Consider the following 18752-nt stretch of genomic DNA (forward strand, 5'->3'; position numbering starts at 1 on the left):
GACAAGGCACCACTATGCAGACTGGGGGCACGCTGAGAAGTAAGAAGGGATTCCAGTTGGTGAGTGTCAAGTTTTGGTTTAAGTCTCTTAAAATTGTGTACTGAAGGCGGACTATCACCAAGCACAAACGTGTTACCTGTGCTACTACCTCCTTTGTAATCCTGTCGGCAACACTACAAGACAGAAACTACTATTGTCTCTTTACAAAAGAAGAAACTGAGGTAGCCAGGGGTGAAAGACCCAGTAAAAAGACTCTAAATGCGTGTTTTAAAAGCCCACACCTTTAGCCAGTACACAGAGAGCAACAAAGTCATCCCTGGCGTTCTTCTGCAGCCCCCCATCCCTCCAAAGGACAGTGAACTCCTTTAATGGACAAAAATTCTATTAAATTAATTTTCCTGACCGTCTGGGAAGGCCTCTGTCTACTTCTCCCTATCCCAAGACTCAGGGTGTGGGGCTCAGGCAGGATTCTGGAGCTTTAATCCTGACTGTTCCAAGACCTCCTAGTTGGTTGGCACCTTGCTTTCTCTCCACCTTCCAACCTCCAGTACCAGCATCTTGAAAATAAATCAGTCTTCCTGACTGATTTGGTTGGAGCTGGGAGATTAAGTTGCTCACATGCAGAGTTCCTGGTGGCAGGTGTTCCCTCTCACACACAGCTCCGGGTCCGAGCAAGAGCATGGCCCACTTGATTTGTCTGTGCTTGCTGCAGTCTGGAAGCCCCCCCTCCCCCCCAGTCACGTCCCAGCACTGCAGACAGTTGCCCATGGTTGTGGGTAAGATCTTGTCATTTCCCCTTTCCTCTTCCTCCTCCCCCTTCCACTTCTCTGGAAGAAGGGTGGGCTGCATTGGGATCAGAAAGGTGAAGAAAGTCGGTTATCTGAACGCCTACTATTTGTTGGATACTTCCGGGGCATCTCCTCACCTCTCATCCAAAGGTTCCAGCTCAGATATAATGACCCTTGCAGGGGTCCAGAGCGAAAGGAAATGGACTCTCACCGATCCATCTGCACCATTCTCTGAAAGAACTGAGGTAGCTAGAAGACTTGGGCAGGAGGAGCTCTCCTGGAAGTGGCAGGTCCTTGAGTAAAGGAAAGGCTCAATTGTGCTAAGGCTTCCTGTCCTGACAACACCCGATGTAGCCCCCCGCCACGCAGCAGCCGCCTTTCTGCGGCCGGCCGGCTGGGAAGGCGGGGCGGGAAGGCTAACGCAGGAAAGGGTTACGGGAATAGCTTTCCAATGACAAAGTCTGGAAGGGACCCATGCCTCCGCCCCTCTGCGGGTTAAGCTGGCACAGTGCAGAGGAGGAAAGCGTGGGCGATCCGCAGCAGGGCCTCCCCTTCCACCCACCCCCAGCCGCGGGCACTCCCAGCTCGGCCCTCCGCCGAGTCAGCCGGCGTGTGCCTAGGGCAGCGGGTCACTAGGCTCCGCCCCCGGCCGCCCGGCCCGGGGGACGGCACTTTGTTCAGGATGCCGCCTCCTTCTCGTCGTGGAGCGGGAGCCCGCGGCCGCCCCAGTGAGAGGCTGGAGGCCGGAGTGCGCAGTGCCGGCTGAGACTCGCCCGCCCGTGGACCCTGGGAAGCTCCGGGAAACTTTCTGAACGCAAGGAGAGGGCGTCCAGTACTGCGCTGCTCGGGCTATGCGCGACTCTGCGCGGCTGCGGCGGCGCGGACTCAGAACCCCGGACCAGAGGCGCTCCGGTGAGTTACTCGCACCGGGTGGAGCGGCGAAGGGGCTGAGCTCTGCTCTTAGCCGGGCTAGAGTCAGCCCGAGGGAGGAGAGTCTGGTGCCCGAGGGAGAATGCGGGCTGGCGCAGGAGAAGCATCGGATAACAACCGTGATACTAGTGTCTTCGCGGGAGTGCTTAGACGCCCCTGTTAGACTTTGCGTCCGTCCTGGGGTTGACAATGCGATGAACTAACCCCAACCCATTGAGCTTGAGTTTCCCTTCCTAAGAAATACTTGTCATTTAAAGTGCTCTCTCTCTGAGAGAGAGAGAGAGAGAGAGAGAGAGAGAGAGAGAGAGAGAGAGAGAGAGAGAGAGAGAGAGAGTCAGACGACACCCCGCTCCCCCAAGCAGTAGTAACGTTTCGAACATCCCTGGAGAAGCTAAAGGAACAACTGGGGCAGGTGACCCGACTGGTCTGTTCCAGAAAATTGCACTGCCCCGCCACCTCTACCATCCCCCTGCACTGGGATGTGCGCTGAGAAGCGCCCTCTTCAAGGCTGTTTCTTCTGGCGCCTGCCCAGGACGTCTGGGAGCCTTGAGAGCATCCCGGGGGGGGGGGGCCGGGGAGGGGGGAGAGAAGCAGGGAAAATGTGAGGGAGCCGCTCACCTGAGGGTGCGGGTGCGGTGCCTGGATATTTGTGGTTCCTTTTAATCTTCAGAGTCGACCCAAACTGGCCATAGGACAGAGAACCGGCCAAATCTGCGGATGGCATAAAGGGAAGGAAGGAACTGGGGCGGACCTGAGTGGTGAGTGGCTCGGGCAGTGCGCTAGAGTAATGTCCACCCAGCAAAGAGGGTTCCTTGTCCCCCAGAGCTGAACACAGGAAAATCAGCTGGTGAGTCAATGGGACTTTGTTAGGACGATCCGAGAGTGCAGCTGGCGCCGGCTTAAGGGAAGTGCTGGATCCCCCCCCACCCCCCCTTGATAACACGCTGTTTATCTGGCTTCCTGTTTCAGCCATTGGGATACCATTGGCTGGTTCAAATTCAATGCTGAGAAGCCTGTGGCCAGTTCACCCAGCAAAGGCTGTGGACTTATACAGACTTTTGCACTGTGAGCTAGCTCTAATTCCCTGGACTTAAGGTACGCCTAATAACTCACTTGTGATGAGGCAGGAGGACTTCAACACAGACGGTCACTCCAGACACTGTGGAGATCTCGGCTCCCCTCAGGCCGCAGACGCGTGTTCCTCCATCTGGCTGGTCGATTGTTTTCTGAGTTTTTGGTTGGTGTATTTTTAAATTTGTTGTTGTTGTTGTTGTTTTACCTGTGAAGGGAATGGTAGCAATATGGATCTCTTCTGAAGTGGGCTTTACCCTGGTGCAGGTTTCTGGATGAAGTTCTCAGTCAGTTCGTAGTTTCTGGCTAACTGAATATGGACTTGGAATGGGAGAACAAACACTTCTTCACCTGCCTTGCTGTGGTACAAATGCTTACAAAGTTGATGCTGGAAGACAGAGAAGGCTGGAGGAATAAACGCATTTTTCAGGCCTCCAGGGGCCTTTACCTGAGGTTGCCAGGTGAGGGGGCGTTGCTAATCTGAGTTCCTCCAGCGGGTTTGTCTACATTCCCGGAGGCTAGTCTTGGATTTTGCTTTGGATTTTAGGCACGTGAAAATCTTCACATAGGCCTTCCTCCCCTGTCACTCAATCTGACCACTTACAACACCAATAAATATTTGCCAGCTTAATAAAATTGGAGGAAAAAAATCTTAATTCCACCCAGATCCCGCCCTCCATCCCACTCAAATGGCAGGCTCTCTGTCCTTTAGAGGTTGTTTGATTTACCCTCCTCCCAAAACCTTTGTACGTAATAGTCTGGGTTTTGGAATCTGGTGTCCCTGATGAGCCTTGGCCTGAGGAAATTGAAAGCAAGAATGCCATTTGCCCTTCCCTTGTCTAATCTGTCTCGTACCCCAACTTCACACCAACAGTTTCCCCACTGTCAGGACTCAAGCATGCTGAGCAAGTGCACCCAGCTCAGCAACAACCCAGCCTTCAACTCAGCTTTGGCCCAGGAGGAAAGAGTTCCAGAAAGTATCAAAGTGTCCAGTGCATCTTTCCAAATTTGTTCATCTTTCATCCTTCCTTTTTTAATTGATGTCATTCCCCCTTCTTTTAAAGGACTTTTGAATTCTTTACAGGATTTCTAATAGGCTGGCATTTAAAGTTAAAAGAATCTCTGTGTCTCTCAGCCCAGCCCCTGCTCGCCTCCCTTCAGACCAGAATTCAGGCCTCCTGAAGGAAGGCCCGCGGGGTCTGGCTTCACAGTTGTGGTGCTGCAGAGCTGTCCAGAGCAGCCGTCTAGAGCTCCCTCTTGTTAGTAAAATCACCTCCTATCTGTAGATTCCATCCACAGATCTCAGCCCAGTCCTGAGCTGTTAGCAGGAGAGAGGAGCAGAAACACAGCGAGGGGGAAGAAGGGCTGTCTCTGCAGAAACACAGTGAGGGGAAGAAGGGCTGTCTCTGCGATGGACCAGCCAGCAGCTCTTATTCTGTGGGACACTGAGATCTAAGAAGTGTGGCAATTCTTGGCAAACACTTCATCTTGCTGGCCCTTAGTCTGTTTCACAGACACAGACACACAGACACACACAAATAATTAAAAACGTTTTTAATTCCCCTTTTTTATTTTCTTAGTTCCTTTTTTGATTAAGAAAAGGGACACGTACACACACACACACAAACATTACCAACTTTTTAAGTGGAAACACTCTCCTCCTTGAACAGTCCCTTGAACCTAATCTCCTAGGGAGGCTGACTCAGGCTTAGTTTCCTCCAAGGGGTCTGGATTTTGCTTCCCAGCTTCCTGTGACGAGACATGATTGGAGGCAGGATAACTGTGGCCCCGACCACTCGGAATGGCTCATGGATCTGATTCAGCTTCTATTGCATGTCCTGTGAAGTCCCCACTACCCTCATCAAATCTATTTGCTCTACTTAATTTTAATATGAGATGAGCTAATATGCATGAAAGATTAGAAGCACTGATGCATGTGCCTCACCAAGGACTGTTAATAACAAGATGTTTCCACTTCAAAGGACGGCGAGACTGTTCTGATGTCCAGTCCTCTGATGCTCTGGAAGCTTGCTGGATTTGTTTCTTATTCCCTGTTTGGATTGTTCATTACTGGTTAATTGTGTGCTGATCTTATTCACGCTGAATTTGCCTAGGACTGGTTTTGTGTATGAACTTGGGATTTTCTGTATCTAGGAGCACATCCCCTGTGAGATAGTTTGGTTTTACATTTTCCATTGTGATTTAGGTAGGCTTTTTTCTCCCTAGCCCAATTTGTTGGGCTGTGCCTTTCAATACATTGTGGCGTAGTCGTAGTGAGAGCAGGTGCCCTTCTCTTGTTCTCCATCTTGGGGAAGAGTCTTTGTGTCTTTTACCATCAGAGATGATGTGAGTTGTGCCTTTACCATATTTTCACTTTATCGTCTGGCAAGAATTCGCTGCTATTTATAGTTTCTAATTTTTTATTGTGAAAGGATGTTGGATTATATCAAATGTTCTTTTCTGCATAATTTGAAAGAACCACATGACTTGTTTTCTTCATTTTGTTAATGTGGTGTACTTCATTATTCTTCTTCACTGAGCCACCCTTGCATTCCGGGGATAAATCACTCTGGAAGTTTTCTTTTCCTTTTTCTTTTTCAATAATCTGTAATTTTCTGTCATTAAACCAGTGGCATAAGATTGTACCCCGAGTTGAATGGAATGGGTACCATTTATATTTTCCTTTATCACTGTGCTTGAAACATTAAAAATATTTTTTATCTTGGCAAAATAGACTGTTGTAGTAGCGGCGGGGCTGCCTTCCACCGCCCGGCTAGCTTTACCCGAAATAATTACATGGAAACTATTCTTTTGAACACTGCCTGGCCCATTAGTTTTAGCCTCTTATTGGCTAGCTCTTACATATTGTTCTAAGCCATTTCTAATATCTGTGTAGCCCCACGAGGTATGGCTTACCGGGAAAGATCTTAACCTGCGTCTGTGTCTGGTGGGAGAATCATGGCGACTCACTGACTTGGCTTCTTTCTCCCAGCATTCTGTTCTGTTTACTCCACCCACCTAAGGGTTGGTCTATCAAATGGGCCTAGGCAGTTTCTTTATTAATTAACCAATGAAAACAACAGATTAAAAAGAAATCACTCCCACATCAGTAGACATAACATAAAATTAAACCATTTAATAACTTTTTTTCTCCTTTGAGACAGGGTCTCTCTATATAACCCTGTCTGTCCTGGAACTCTCTGTGTAGATCAGGCTGGCCTCAAACTCACAAAGATCCGCCTGCCTCTGCCTCCCGAATGCTGGGACTAGACATGGCTTAACAACTTTTTTAAAAGACAGAATGTCGCTGTGTAATACAAACTGTAATTCAAGATCTGAATCCTCCTGCCTCAACCTCCCAAGTGCTGGAGATTACAAGTGTGTGCCACCATACCCAACCTTTTTAACCACTGGTCAGTGTCCAGTTTAGTAGAATTGGATGATTCGTATTATTTTGTAATTACTACTACTAGCTATCTCTAAAGCTTTTTAATCCTCCTAAACTAAAAGCTACCTACCAAAGATTAACTCCCAATAAGCTGCACATGGTGGCACAGGCTTTAACCGCAGTACTTAGAAGGCTGGCGCAGAAGAAAATGGAGTTTGAGTTCTGTCAGGACTGTATAGCAAGCCCTTGTCTCAACAATTCCACAAGCAAATAAAAAAATAAAACCAAATAATGAATAAAACCTTCTTTCCCCCTCCTTCCATCTTCTGGCAACCAAATTGTGACACTTTTTTGTTTGTTTGTTTGAGACAGTATAGCCCTGGCTCTGAAACTCACTCTATAAACCAGGCTGGCCTCGTACTCACAGAGATCCCCCTGCCTCTGCCTCCCGAGTGCTGGGATTAAAAGCGTGTGCCCCCACCGCCCGGCTTGTGAGCATTATTTACTGACCAGGGAAGTAAGCACTTTAAGTATTACAGGGTTAAGGTGTCCTTGGTTCTCATCTTCCAGTCTTCTAAAATGTCCCTCGTGTCCGGACACGACTGCTTCAGATTAGATACGCACTGATGATGTGTGGCCATTCCAGAGTCCAGTGTGACCTCCCTTCCTCTGACTATAATTCTCCATCTTACTTTTCTTTTCTCTTCAACCAGTGACCTTTTAAACATTACTGACTTCTGGACCCATCCCCAGAGACTTAGTTTCAATTAGTTCAGAATATGGCTTCAGTACCTGTCATTTAAAAAAAAAAATCTCCACTGTTAATTCCCATGCTGTGTGAGGGTCAGCACCACAACTGGCTGAGCCGATTTACTGGCTGGAACCTTTGGTCACAGCTTCCAGTGACGCAGTCCCCTCCCATCCAGCCAACAGTACTGACCCGCTTTTCCTCCCTTTACTAATTTTAAAACCTATGTACAAACAGAGTAAATGGCAACTGCCATAGGATAAAAACCTTCAAAGCCGAAAAGAGCGTTAATTACGTTAGCCTCACCCCACATAAAATCTCCCTTCTAGTGCCCGTCCAGCGACATCTCTGTTACTAGAGGACGCCTAACAACACCGCTGTGATCAACTTATTTTCTCTTTGACCCTTCTGCTTTCAGAGTTCCTCCTTGTATTAATCTGTTTTGGTTATAGCCTACACCCCTTGGTGGAAAACACCAAAATGTTAGTGGGTATTGTCAACATGCATCCCCAAATTGGGTGTGGGATATTCGGATTAAGCCAGGCAAGATGAGTGTAATTGCCTGCAAATGCCACCTTTCTTTATTTGAAAACAGCTATTTGTGCCCCTGTCCTCCTCCCTGCCTCCTTGGTCTCCCAGCCCTTCACATCATCACCTGATGTCTTAGTAGGGATGTTTAGAGAAGACATATGATGTGCTAGGAAATATCTGAGCCAGCCTGAGAGTTGCAGTTCATATCTTGACTTCATGTGCAAAGTCTAGCATGTATGAATATCCAGCAAATATTAACAACTGAAATTACAGCCTCCACATGGTACCATTAATTTCATCCTCTTAGGCAGGCCACAGACCCTCTTAGAAACTCCATTTCTTCTCCATAAAAAGTGGAATGAAAATACCTAACTCATAGGACATTCCCAGCTCTCCTGAACTCACCCTCCGCCCCTACCCTGCCTGTGGATCTCTGTATGGTGATACAGAGATGCTCTCAAAATGACAAGTGTGTGGGAAATAGTTAGTGATTGCATGAATCGAGTCCATGAAAGACCTGACCCTGTCCCAGGGATGCTAAAGGTGTGTGCTCAATAAATGCCAGATTCCTCCTCCTCTAAGCGACAGAGTTCGTGTCTGCTTGTATCCAGAAAAGCAGCAATTCATTTATGAGCTTTCTGTGCAGGTGACCTGAGGGCTCTTTGCCCAGGACAAAGTAGGATTTACCCCTCCCCCATGGAGACTGGAAACCTGAGAATTGGGCTGCCTAAGAAGGGATAAAAGAGGGCATAAAGCGACAAAAGTCTTACCGTATCTTTGGCTCATTTTATTTTGGTGTTTTCTCAATTGGGGGAGTCGACTTCAATAAATTATTGCTAGACTCTATTCCCCGTGCCTGTTTCCCCAGCTCATTGGTGCAGATAATTAAGTTGACTGGAAGGGAGTAACAGGGTTCCTGGTAGTGCCAAGGTGCCAACTGTTCTCTTCTTGCTTGCCTTGAACAAAGGCGAGACAGCTGATGAGACACACATGGAGGAGGCCCAGCCAGGACCGTAGCTGGGCAACTGCCTCCTATGTCTTCTTGGGTGGTTCTCTGAAGTCACCTGGCTTTCCTTCCCCAAAACTTTAGAGGGGCTTGATTGTGTGGGAGACCTGGGTGCTCCCATGGGCTACCCATTGCCCCCCCCCAGACCACCAAGCCCTGCATAACCTCCTGGGCACCATGAGCTTTAAGAGGTTAGCCATGATGTTCGCTCCTGTCCTCATGGTGCCAGGGAAGGGGACTGGGAAACAATCGATGTGCTTCCATACCAATTTCCCCAACAAGGTTTCCTTTAGAAAGCTGTCAAACCAGGAGAGCAGGAAGTGCACTGAACATCCAGTCGCTGTCTGATGTTTGCTACCTGTACCCTATTGCTTTTGTATAAGGAAGAATGAGGAACCTCTTAGAGGCTATATTTGTGGGGGGCAGACGAAATATATAAAATATAGACAATATATATATACACATATGTAGAGAGCAGTGTAACAAAATGTCAACAGTAAATCTAGACACTTCTGTTTAAGAATATATACGGAGTCATTTGAAAAAATTTTTGACATCATGACACTCAACCCCTAATACTTAGCCATGTTTCCTAAGAACATTCTCTAACATACCCACTGAATCACATCCAGTAAAACTGGTTCTCACATAGCTAGTTAATATATGGGCCACACACAAATTCCTAGACTCTTCTCCCTGGCTGCTATGTTGAGGTCTGAATTAAAGTTTTATCTCCTGGAAGGAGTGCCGGAGGATTGTGATATCCTGGATGAAGAGCACCCATTTATTTATTTATTTATTTATTTATTTATTGATAGATAGTTTTTTGCTATATAGCCTAGGGTGGCCTTGAACTCATGAACTCATGTGATCCTCCCACTTAAGTCACTTGAGTAGCTGAGACTATAGTTATGGTGAGCTGAGAAATGTCTTAATTTATTTTTGGTGGTGAGCCTAGTCTTTAACGGCTGAGCCATCCCTCCAGTCCTGAGATGTTTTAATTTATAGCACTCAATTCAATCTTTACCGTCACTAAGCGAGACAGTTGCTACTGTTCATTCCATCTTACTGCTAAGGGAATCACAATGTAGAGTCACCTAGGTTGCCTAAAGAGTATGAGCCATTGTCACCATTCATGCTGCGTGCCAGGCAATGACAGTGGCTGTATGAAAGACCAGCTGGCATTCCCTAGCCTCTCCCCCAGGTCTGATGGGATGCTTGGTCACACTGGGTGGGCTTTAGTGTAAACGCCATCATTCTCTTTGACTGGGAGTGATAGACATTGTCTAACAATGGCACAGAATGGACTAGAATGATTTGTTTATCAGGAAGTAACCAGTCGAAGAGCTAATGGCAGAAAACATCTTAGGTAGTAGGGCAGGGTTAGGAGGAGGCAGGACAGGAAGCTATTGCTTGCTGTTGAGAAGCACGTCCTGATGAGAATCTCCCATCATAGTTGGGACAACAGCGTACTATGGATGCATCTCTGATTTCAAAGCTCAGAAAAGAGAGGGACACAGGCCTGGACTTGAGACACTTCCCTGCAATACTGAGTTGGGCCAGAGGGGGCACTCTGCAGCTCTGGGTGCCCGTGGGTAAGTATTCAGAAAGTGCCCAAACATAGCATACCCAACAGGACACTCTCAACACCCCACAGCCCACCTAATGTGATGGTTTTAATGTAAAATACTTGAAGTATTTATTCTTTCAAAAATATCTAAGTACCACCATTTTATTTATTAGTTGTTTAAACTGTGGAATCTGTTTTGTTTTGTTAGTAACCCTGAACATAAGCAAAAATTATTGGGAAGTGAGAAACTTTTTGCTTAAGATTGTTTTAAAATATACTTTTTGTGAAAACTAAATTTAAATATGGATGCAGCTGATATATGTGACATTTTACAAATGTTTAATGAGATCTTAATTCATGCCAATTTTATAATTTACTTTTGTAATCTGGAACACGTAGCATTTTCTTCCGTATCTGCATAGCTCCTTGGCTCTGGGTTTCTATCCTGGGAGTGGGTGAGGGAGAGTTACCGGTGTGGGCCCTGAAGGTGTCTTTGGGTGAGTGTTGAGACTCACACACTCTGGGTCCAGGCCTAGGCTGAGTGTGGCTCAGCTGCATGTCAGTCATCCTGAGATGGCCTTTCTTGACCTTCACTGTCCCGAACACTGCCTTCCTCAGGACTTCACTGTTCTCGCTAATAAGTGATCCAAGGATGACCTCCTGCCCCACAGCTCATTCACTCCTTCATGGAGCCCTATGAACTGGGCAGGACAAGTACCCCTTTTCTATAGACAGTGAAAACCAGACCCAGAGATGGGGCTGTGTACTATAGAAGTGAGCAGTGTCCTCAACAGCCCACAGGGCCTCAAACATTGCATCTGTTAGTAAACAAATGCAGAACTCACACTAGGCTCTTAGTGGTAATTTTGCTATAGCATTCGTTTTGAAGACCTTTAAGACTCATCTCTTGTTACTGTTTTTATTAGAGCTAGAGACTGACCCCAGTGCATCAGGGTGCTAATTAGATACTCTATCAGTGACGCACACTTCCAGCCCCAAAGTTGTTTAAGCTGAATATAGTGGTTCAACTCTGTGACCTCAGCACTCAGGAAGCTGAGACAAGGATTGCCTCAATCTTGAGGCCAACCTGGACTACATAGAGAGCACCAAACCCTATCTCAAAACACACACCACACACACACCTGCACACATGTGCACACAGCACACACATATACCACACACATGTCTGCATGCATGTACACACACATACACCACACACACCTGAACACATGTGCACACACATATACCACACACACCTGAACACATGTGCACACACATACACCACACACACCTGAACACATGTGCACACAATACACCACACACACACCTGAACTGCGTGTATATGCACACAGAACACACATGCACACACGTGCACACAGCACACACATACACACACAGCACACACAATACACCTGCACACATGTGCACACAATACACACATACATACCACACACACTCCTGTATACATGTATACACATACACCACACACACCTGAACACATGTGCACACACATACACACTACATGTTTATGCACACAGAACACACATGCACACATGTACACACACATACACATACATACCACACACACCCGCATACATGTAAACACATACACCACACACACACCTGAACACATGTGCACACACATACACACTGCATGTTTATGCACACAGAACACACATACACCTGCACACACGTGCACACAGCACACACATACATACCACATACATGTCTGCATGCATGTACACACATACATCACACACACCTGAACACATGTGCTCACACACACTACATGTATATGCACACAGAACACACATACATACCACACATATGCACACACACCATACACACCTGCATGTATGTGCACACAGAACACACATACCACACACCTGCACACATGTGCACATAACACATACATAGTGCACACACCTGCACACATGTGCTGTGCACACAACGATACACACCTGCACACATGTGCACACATATACATGCCACACACATACCACATGCACACACCTGTCTGAAAACAGACAGACACACACACACACACAATCATATTGCCAACTTTATTCTTCCTGCTCACTTGTTACTCAGGAAGTAGGAAAAAAAATCACAACAGAAAATGAATGTGTTTTGGGTTTTATATATAGTTAGGCCTATGTCATATTGACAGCTCATTAAAGTCTCTTTATTAAAGATTTAGCTGGTGTGGAGCTAATAAATGGGCCGCTCCCGTTTTACACATCCATGCAATCCAGCCTTGCTGTCACTCATTACCAGAGTGCCATCACAGACACCACATGGCACCTCTGAGTCATTCTCCCACTTCCTCTAGCCAGTAGAGAGATGGGAAGTGGATGAGAAGGGCTGCCACCGAGCTGCCTGCAGAGACTGTGACCTCCCTGCACCCACAGGCAAGCCTAGACAAAGGCTGCTGTGTTTGGGGTGGAGGATTGGGGATGGCCTGAGATCAGTGAGAGGCTGCTGAAGCCAAGCAGGCCTGAGACTGTGGAAGTAGCCAATGCCATCACACAGTAGGGGCTCAGGAAACACTTGCAGATCAAAGGCACCTGTAAACTCTACTGAGGTGAGGGCCCAACAGGAATGACTGCCCTTCCCCTTTCCGCCCTCCTCTTTCACAGGAGTGCCCTGGGTCCTGACTTCCCCTGGCAGTCTTAGAGGTCCTATCCTTGCTCCCTCCACCTCTCTTTCATGTTGGGCCTCTGAAATGTGATTTAAAAGGGGGGGGGGGTGGCACACCTTTAATCCCAGCACTCCTGAGACAGAAGCAGGTGGATCTCTGTGAGTTTGAGGCTAGCAAACAGTCTACAAATCAAATTCCAAGACAGCCAGAGCTGTTACACAGAGAAATCCCATTTCAACCCCCCCACACACCCCCCAAAAAGCACATGCCTGTCTTGGGTTCCTGCAGACAGGGATGGCATCACTGGTCCACAGAATTCAGATGCTCTGGCTCTGGAGACAGGACCTGGTCCTCTGGTACAAAGTGAATGACAGCCGTGACCATTGGCCCTGGTCTGCTATTCAGGGCTTGAAGTTCCTACACTTATTGACAGCCCTACTGGAGATCTGTATCGGACAGAAAAGTGACTGAACAAACTCAGTGTTGTATCAAGCATTCAGCTCCAGCCCTGCGAACTATCCTTCTGGGAGGATTCATTACCAATAGGGTACTTAGGCATCAGACAGGGCACGGGACTATGTTACCTTGTCAGAGGGATATAGTATAAGAGCATCCAATGCCAGCTCTGAGATATGTGGTCCCTCTGGGCTCACTGGGCTCTACACCGCACTGCAGGCCGAGTGAGTGTGTGTGTGTGTGTGTGTGTGTGTGATGAATGTGGCCTGTGGTTTTGTTTAACAGGGCTGGCCCATTATCTGGCCCAGTCTGTGTTTTAAGGTATTCAGAAGGAGGAGTCGCAGATGTGGCTGAGGCAAAGAACATGGGAAGATGGGAGATTGGAAATGGTGAACCCGAGGCTGGTGAAGCAAAAGACAGATGGGGCCATCTCCATAACAATAGGACATCCTGGAGCACTCAGTCTGGGTGCCTCTGGGGCAGAGGTCTTGCCATGCAAAACTAGAACGAGCCAGGCTCAGTCGGCCAAGGTTGCTGCTCTGTTTGCTTCCACCTGCCTCCTTGCAGTAAACCTGGCCAGAGTCCTGAAGAGGCCTTGAAAGATTCATCGAGGGAAATAAATGGGAGCCCCAATTCCCTGCAGCCTTTCCAGAGCCAATGCTCCCAGTTAGATTTCCACAGAAATAAGAAGGAAGGACCCTCTCTTTTCTTTGTTCTATTTCATTTTAACTTTAATCAGGATATAATTTACCAGCAGTTGATAAATGTATGTATACATATCCCCCACACCCTCGTCACACACAGAAGAGCCTCTTTTCTCTCCTACCTCTTTCATCATCGATAGTCCAGGCCCCAGCTGTGTCCCTGCTCGTTCGTAGCGCCATAAATTAGCATTGTCTGTTAATGAACTTCATAGGAATGACTAGTGCAGTGTGTTCTAGCTTGAGTCTCACGTCTTAGCTCAACATAATTTACTTACAGGTGAAGATATGTCTTAGTTCAGCCAAGTTGTATAGATTCATCCGTGTTACGCTGCGTAGGGTTTGATTTGTGTTGCTTCTGTGACAGAGTCTCAGGCTTGCCTCAAACTCATAGCAATCCTCCTGCTTCAGCTTCCTGCATGCTGAGATTGCAGACATAAGCCACCACACTTAGTAACTCGGCTTCTTTTCATCTTTGATATGAAAGTGCCGCAGTTTATTTACAGGGAGCCCTTTAATTATACCACCAGGCAACTGTGATATCCACCAAGGTTTTGAGAGTTAAGTTACACTTCACCTAGGGAGATGGGCATAGTCGTTCTACTGAAGTCAGAAGAATCAGCAAGCCTGGGCTCTGTTGTCAGTTTGGGGCCAGCGTGGGCACTCTAGTGAGACCCTGACTAGGGAGTGGGAGAAAAAAGGAAGAAAATGAAGAGTTATGCTGGTGGTCCTGGAGGTTTTCATGGCGACTTTGTTTCTAGGCCATCCTGCATTCCTATGGTGACCTCTTCCTTCTTTCATGGTGTGCAGCCATGTTCTTGTTGTGCACATTCTTGGTGGAGGGGCCCTGTTTTCTCAATAAGACAGAGTACTGCTACTGGCCCGTTGAACTGGCACACCTCACCAGGCAGGAGTGTCTGTCCCTGCCTGTGAAGAGCAGGACACGATCCTTCCAGTGATGGGGAAGGATGGAGACCCAGACGGGGGAGGGAGGGCTACACGGGATATTGTTCCTGCAGTGATTACACCGACTGTGCTCCGTGGGGAACCCCGCACTCGGTGTGGAATCTGATACATGGAGGGCATTCGGTAAAGATGTGCTGATGGACTAATGGTCTGGGAGAGGGGAGCTGAGCCAACAAACCTATTGTCGCACTCCTGTTATGGAAAGTCTGAGCGTGAATAACCCTGCTGAGAGAGGAGGGGCGGGTGAGGTCACAAAGGAAAAGCCAGCGGGGTGGAGTGACTGCGGAGTACGGGTGGGCCACAATGGTTAGGGAGTCAAGAGTGGAGCAGGAGCTATGTATTTAGAGGGTCACAGGACCATGTTTCATGGGGCTGAGAAGATGGACTGCTCAGCAGTTAAGAGCTCTTGCTGTTCTTGCTAAGGACCAGAGTTTGTTTCCCAGCACCTACATGGTGGCTTACAATCGCCTGTACCTCCAGTCGCAGGGGACCCAATCCCTTCTTCTGGCCTCAATGCAGGTAGGTGGTTCACATACATACATGCAGGCAAAACATTCATACAATAAAGTAACAACTAAATATTCTTGATTTCTAAGTATTCTAAATATTCTTGACTGTTCTTCCAGAGGACCCATGTTCAGTTTCCAGAACCTACATAATATCTCACAATTGTCTGTCTGGAGGATTCAACATCGTCTTCTTGTCTTTGTGGGTACCAGGCACCAACATGGTACGCAGACATACTTGCAGACACAACACCCTTACATATAAAATAAAAATAAATAAATTCTTAAAAGATATTACTAGGCAGCACTCGGGAGGCAGAGGCAGGCGGATCTCTGTGAGTTCGAGGCCAGCCTGGTCTACAAGAGCTAGTTCCAGGACAGGCCCCAAAAGCTACAGAGAAACCCTGTCTCGAAAAATCAAAAAAAAAAAAAAAAAAAGATATTACTAGGGTCACGTTCCATGAAACCCATAGTGAAGCATCCCTTCTTGCGTCTTCTAGCCCCCAGTGTTTGCCAGTAGGCCTCCCTTGGTCTGTAGATCCATTATTCCAGCCTCTGTCCCCATTACTATGTGGCCATAGTCTCCATGAGATCCTCATATCATCTTATGACTGTATGAGTCTATGTCCAAATCTCACTCTTGTTAGCACACAGATCATACTGTGTGAGGGGCCCTCCCCTACTTCCGCATGACCTCATTTTAATCAATTATATCTGCCATGACCCCATTCTAAACAAAACCACATTCTGAAAAGCTTGGAGTTCAATTGTCTTTATTGGTGACACATTCAGTCCACCCAAAGATGCCACCCCTGGGGTAATCCTTTACAGCTGTGATGTGTTAAGCAAGTGTCAGAGAATTTTAGCCTGGGACGTGACCCAGACTTCCTATGGGGCTGAATTCAAATAAATATCTCTGGCTCTCTTTCTTACAAAATAGACCTGAGGTCCTCCCCACACATAGAATCTGTGATTCTGCCTCTGAGGTCTGGGATCCAAGGCCCTGGGAGAGTTGTGGGGGCCCTGAAGACATGGACATCAGCAGGACACCCTGTCTGGAATTTAGGAGATAGATTCTTTGAAGCTTCTAGGCTCCGATACTCATTTTCAATCTCAGGCTTCTCCTTGTGGCCAGGATCCCAGCGTCCTCCACCCCAACCTCTGTGCCATGGCCCCTTCCTCAGTGAGATCCACAAGGAGAGAGTCATACTATAAATAGATCCCCACATCCAAAGGCCTTCTTCCTGTGCAGGAAGCATGGCTGACTTGTCGGGAGGAAAAAGGTGTTTCCGGAAGAGAGGCCAGGAAAGAGAAGCCAAGCGGGGGCTGCCCGGCTGAGTTCCCGGGTGCTGGAGGAAAGGTGTGGCAAGGCCAGCTTAGCAGGTATATGGGAGGGTTGGGTGCCAGCTTCTAGTGCTGTCATGTGACCCGCCTGGGACCTGTCATTCAAGAACCTCATGAGAATGGTTAGCAAAAAAGATCCTTATCGCGAGTGTAGGCTGGAGACTTGAGAGTCGAGGGCCAAGAGAAATATGTAAGCGCTGCATTCTCTGAACATTTGCCGCTCGTCATTTTAGGACGAGGTAGGTGTTGATAACAAGCAATGGGAAGTACTTTTTCATAAGAACGGCTGGTAAGAAGCCAGAGATCACACCCCAGGTGTAGTAAGTAAAGCAGAGGCAGCCCCCGGGGTCCTAGAGGACAGGAAAAGGTAACACTGGAGAGCTAGGAAAGCTCCCAGGAGATAGGGTCTCCTCATGGGCTTGTGGGAGTACAGTCAAGGCCAGGGAAGGAAGCAGGCAGCTGCCAGGTGGGGAGGTAGGTGTGGAGAGGAGCAGGCGGTGGTGTAGTGGCCGAGTGGTCCCTAGGCGTCCTCCTTCCTCTTGGCCCTCTCTCATGTCCACCTTGAACTGTTCCTGAGAATCTACAGAACAGTCCTTATCCCTCCATGGACCCTGGGTGGGGTCTCAGCGGCCTTTTGCCCCTGCCTGGCAGGAAGAGAGGACATCCTCCATTGCTGTGTGAGGTGACCACACTCAAAGGCCAGCTCATCACGAAGCCCTTGAGAAGCACCTACCGCTGAGAAGAACCAGAGGCCTGATGCAGGGTTCCGTGGCAGCAGTTATCACAAGGAAGTTCAGGCTTGCAGGCTCATGGCCAGTGCACAGGGCCTTGGAGTCATCCGTGACCCTGCAGCTCCGACTCCCGGCTCTCCAGCCCTCTGTGACGCTGCCAGACCGCAGGACCCCCAAGTGACTGAGATGCAGATGGGTCGCTGTTTCTGTTAGCAAGCCCCAGAGCAATCAGCCCTGGTATCAAGTTCAGATTCCTCTGCATTCCCACGGTACCAGCAGTCATGTTGAAATGCAATATGTCCACCCCCATCCTTCAAACCAGGGTGGTTTGTGATTAGAATCCAGGCAGGATCCCAGGGCCTCTGAAGAGCCCGGGCAAATTTCAGCCCTGTTTCCTGTTTTATAAAACAGTGCCTAGTGGTTTGGGAAGAAAAACAAAAGCTCAGCCTATGTGCTTATCCAGTCCCCCCTAGCCTATATCCCAGTGGCTGTGAGCCCGAACCCAGAAGCAATGTTAGGTTATCATTAAGGCTTACTTTCAGGTTATCTACCCTCCATGAGATGACCACTTACGGAGTTGTGCTGTGGCCACAAAGGCCCCTGGAGTCCACTTCAAGGAGAATGAAGGCCAGAAGTCACCTAGCCACCAACTCCACCTTCTCCCTGAACACCTTTCTCTGCTGGTAATCACCCGCTAGGAGATATCACTTCCTCTTTGCAGTTTTTGCATGAGCTCACTAAGGCCAGCTTGCTCACACCACTTACACTGGGAATAATAGGCCATTGCCCAGGAAATCACTGGCTGCATTCCAGTCCTTTTTACTGTAATTATGTTGAGAAAGGGTAGGCATGACTTTGCTTCAGTAGGAAAGAAAAGATGAAGAGAATGAAGGAGGCACTTAGATCACTTCTATGGCTTCTATAGAAGGACAAAAGGACATCTCAGAAGCTACGGAATAGATCCTGTCCACATGTTGTGCTGTGTGATACCTGAGATGCTGTCTCTGTGTTGTGTGATACCTAAGAAGCTGTCTTTGTGCTGTGTGATACCTAAGAAGCTGTCTCTGCTGCGTGGTACCTGAGATGCTGTCTCTGTGCTGTGTGGTACCTGAGATGCTGTCTCTGTGCTGTGTGGTACCTGAGATACTGTCTCTGTGCTGTGCTATGCTGTGTGGTACCGGAGATGCTGTCTCTGTGCTGTGTGGTACCTGAGATGCTGTCTCTGTGCTGTGCTGTGCTGTGCTGTGTGGTACCTGAGATGCTGTCTTTGTGCTGTGCTATGTGGTACCTGAGATGATGTCTCTGTGCTGTGTGGTACCTGAGATGCTATCTGTCTCTGTGCTGTGTGGTACCTGAGATGCTATCTGTCTCTGTG

The 18752-nt window shown here is 48.0% G+C and overlaps 1 protein-coding gene across 1 annotated transcript in view; it reads left to right on the forward strand.

Moving 5' to 3' along the window:
• Positions 1-1437: 1437 nt before the first annotated feature.
• Nav1 (neuron navigator 1) overlaps positions 1438-18752 on the forward strand; it is a 251746-nt gene continuing 234431 nt past the window's right edge. The window contains exon 1 of the mRNA XM_057769893.1: positions 1438-1700. The gene's annotated coding sequence lies outside the window, so the exon portion shown is untranslated. The remainder of the gene's footprint in view (positions 1701-18752) is intronic.

The sequence above is a fragment of the Chionomys nivalis genome, chromosome 5 (assembly GCF_950005125.1).
Source record: "Chionomys nivalis chromosome 5, mChiNiv1.1, whole genome shotgun sequence".
Classification (NCBI taxonomy): domain Eukaryota; kingdom Metazoa; phylum Chordata; class Mammalia; order Rodentia; family Cricetidae; genus Chionomys; species Chionomys nivalis.